Source organism: Asparagus officinalis, chromosome 1 (assembly GCF_001876935.1).
Source record: "Asparagus officinalis chromosome 1, Aspof.V1, whole genome shotgun sequence".
NCBI lineage: Eukaryota > Viridiplantae > Streptophyta > Magnoliopsida > Asparagales > Asparagaceae > Asparagus > Asparagus officinalis.
The window spans coordinates 98,920,367-98,924,422 of record NC_033794.1 but is presented as its reverse complement, the minus strand read 5'-3'; the positions used below and the strand labels follow the sequence as shown (position 1 = coordinate 98,924,422).

General features: G+C 30.8%; 1 long non-coding RNA gene across 1 annotated transcript; it reads left to right on the top strand.

The window, feature by feature from the left end:
• LOC109843475 lies at window positions 3,018-3,383 on the top strand. The gene is made up of 3 exons (XR_002247696.1): window positions 3,018-3,044; window positions 3,130-3,229; window positions 3,302-3,383. It is a non-coding gene; the product is annotated as an uncharacterized LOC109843475 (long non-coding RNA).

Sequence of the window (4,056 nt, the reverse complement as noted above, 5' to 3'; positions counted from 1 at the left end):
TCTTGGATATAATCTAATTTATTACGATTGTTAAAAAAATGCATGTTGTTTGATTACTTACTAAGTACCATCAACATTATTGTTTAGAAAGAATAGTTGACTAATTTATTCTAAACTCCCTTGATTAAGGTGAATTATAATTTTTAAGTATATTTTTGTCCCCTATTGTTGTTGATATAATTTTCATTTTGTTTTTCATTTTCTGACACATATTTTTTTACCTATAAGATAATATCATCTCAATTCCAATTTTGTACTCAAGATTTATTCCATAATTACGAGTATCAGGTTAGTGTAGAATATCAATATTTTTTTTATTATTGTGATAATGATTATAGTTGATTGTTTACTTTTGAATTTTTATGAAAATTTTCACTAATTTGTCCAACTATCTAAATTGCTCATATATATTCATAAATTAATAGTAATATGACATATGATTTTCCTTTGTAGAAATTTATTCTCTGGTTTTTGGATATCATAACTACTATACAACACTTTCTCGCCTAAAATGGCTTCAAGCCAAGGTTTGCATTAAACTTAATAATAAATTATTCATATATTATTATATTAGTATATGTGTATGTATTTATAATACTACATGAACATTTTTTAAACAGAAGAGAACACTCCAATACCCAGAATTAAAAAGACTAAATATTCTCGGTTGAGTGATGAGCAAAAGAAATCTTACATTCAGAGAATTACAGATAATAAGAGAAAGCGACACAGTAATGACTCTTCTGGTAATACTATTAATGGCAAACGACAATATAAAGTTGACCTATTTTGTGGAGCCCTTCTACTGGCCTATGAGCATGAAGGTTGGTGTACATATACTTTATAGTTTATTGAAAGAGCCATATAACATTATATATTAGTTTATTAAATATTTATATTTGTTCTAGGGCAAATTCTTCATGAACCGGTATGTTCTTTACTATATAAGCTACGCACTCCAAAGTCTTGTGCATATTGTGGATCCAAAAAGTTTGAACATGAGCCTCCAACATTTTGTTGTCATAACGGTGAAATCCACCTAGCAGATGTGAATATTCCAAATAAATTATTTGTCTTTTATACAATGCAAACACCAGAGGCAATTGAGTTCCGAAACCACACCAGAATGTACAACAATATTTTCTCATTCACATCGTTTGGGGCAAGATTTGATAAAGAGATCGCATCAAATAGAAAAGAAGTTTTCACATTTAGAGCTCAATGACAAATATATCATAATCTCCCAGCTCTAATTCCAAAGGAAAATAAGCCTTCATACTTTCAGCTTTACTTGACAAATATATCATAATCTCCCAGCTCTAATTCCAAAGGAAAATAAGCCTTCATACTTTCAGCTTTACTTCTATGATACAGAGAATGAGTTTCATACTTTCAGCTTTACTTCTATGATACAGAGAATGAGTTGCAAAATCGATTGGGAATTCTACACAATGAAAATATGAGTGAAATTACAACTAAGAGCTTGATGGATATATTACAAGGAAACCCATATGCAAAGTTCCTTCACAAATTGAATGATTATCAATCTTTTGAAGAATTAAAGATACTAATAAATAGTGATGTTGCACTAGATCAACATGTTTACAACTCACCAACAGCAGATCAGGTGGCTGCAATCTGGGTTGAAGGAAATAATGACAATGCATCATTTGAGAGATAGATTATTATCCATACACACTCAGGAGGAAGACATCAAGTGAAATACTATTTTGGCTGTTATGATCCACTGCAGTATCCCTTACTCTTTCCTAATGGAGAGGTTGGATGGCATCAAAATATTAAAAGAAGGGATAAAAGGGATATCAGAGCTGATAATCAACAAAGAACTATAATACCAACTTCAATATCTCCACCTACCTTCACATCTGCAGAAGACATATTTAACCGAGAAAGTGAAGGTAAAATTTAATTCACATTTCTAAGTAATATTATTATATATGAATATAGATTAACACCTAAATTTACAGGCGTCAAGGCACCAAAACCCGGAAAAGTTTCATGCCGAGATTATTATTGTCATAAGCTCCAGATAAGAGACACTCAATAATATTTTATACTTACATCAACAGGTCGTTTATTCCATCAATATGTTGTTGATATGTATATAAAGCTTGAAACAATAAGGCTTGATTACTTTAGAAATAAACAATCAGAAATCAGAGCAGAGTTATTCCAAGGCATTGTCGATAGTGTAGCTGCCGACGAAGCAAATGCAAGCCAAGTGGGCAAAAGAATAGTTCTTCCATCATCATTCATAGGTGGTCCTAGAGACATGCGTCGCAGATACCTTGATGCAATGTCATTAGTACAACGATTTGGAAAGCCAGATCTTTTTATAACAATGACATGTAATCCAGAATGGGAAGAGATCATTGAGCAACTACATCCAGGCCAAAGCCATAATGACAGGCCAGACCTAACCTCAAGGATATTTCGAGCAAAGCTCCAAGACTTGAAAGATCAACTATTTAAGAAGGAGATCTTTGGGAAAGTTGTAGCATATGTTCATGTGATTGAGTTTCAAAAAAGTGGGCTACCACATGCACATATATTAATAATTCTTATTGGAGATCACAAGATCACATCATCAGATCAGTATGATAAATATGTATCTACAGAAATTTCAGACCAATCCAAACACCCGATAACTATCAGAATGGCTTTTTATGATGTTTCCCTGTTTACATATAATATATAGATTAATATTAATTAATTATATTTTTCATAAATTGATCTCTGGTGTTAATAATATTTACAGGGTAACAAAATACAAGCAGTAATGTACGGAGAGACTATCGAAAAGTTTATAGATATGCTTCAAAAAATTCAAATTATTTTTATTTCAAATGGAGAAGTGAAAGGAATAAACCCAGCTTTTCCAAGTATCCACAAGTCACTTGAATTAGTACTAACAAAAAACGTATCGATCAAAGAAGCACCAACATGATTCCACTTTGAGAACATATTTAACAACATTGTCCAATTTGAAGAAACATTTTTCATGAAAGATGCAACAAAAATTAGTAAGTACTTACAAATTTCTTACTTAAATCTTCAATACAAAATTTAATCTACAAAATCATAATCTTTTTATCAAATCACTTGCAGATATTCTTGCAATAACAACTAATGTTAAGCCGGCGATCAACTATATTACAAGACACAACAAACCAGACACTAGGAGGGAAATCACGCTTATGGATATAAGGTATATTCATGTTACTTATTTCCAATATCATAAGAGAAAAAAATATTAACGTTCTTTCTTTTTCATATGCAGTGGAATGCCAATGCGTGCAACTTTATTTGGAGATTTGGCTACAAATGAAGGATCAATTCTTGAAGCAGAAATCAAATATAAGCCTGTAATAGCATTATCAGATTTTAAAATCTTTATATATCAAGGTACATAAATTATTGCTAAAATTCTTATTAAAGATAACTAAACATAAAATTACTCCTATAATTTTCTCATTTTTGCAGGAGATACAAGCATATCGTCGCAAATTATTTCAATATTATGTATCAACCCAAAAATAGAACTAGCTAGCGAATTAAGGGAATGGTAAGCAGAACAAGCATACTTTCATATAACCCAATAATGAAATATTATTATATTTTAATCTAATATGCAGGTTTCAATTGGAAGAATCTGCAAAAGCAAAAGGATCTCCATCGACGCTTTTTAAAAATGCCAAGGAATTCATATTGGTGATATTATGCATAAGTCACAGAATTCGATACAGGTACAATATTATATACATATTCTTATCTACAAATTTAAATCTAACTAAACTTTGTTAATATACATGCACGGTATTGCACATTTAAGGCAAAGATAACTACTATTTTAAATAGGCTCGAGCCATGGTTCTATGCTTACAAAGGCTGTGACAAGAAGGTTGATAAAGATGTTAGTAAAGAGTGTCTGAATGACAAATGCCGCAGAATCATTGATGACCTAGTACCAAGGTTAAGTAATATATCTTTTTTAATGCCATGAACATATTAAAATACAATACTAATTGTCTTTAG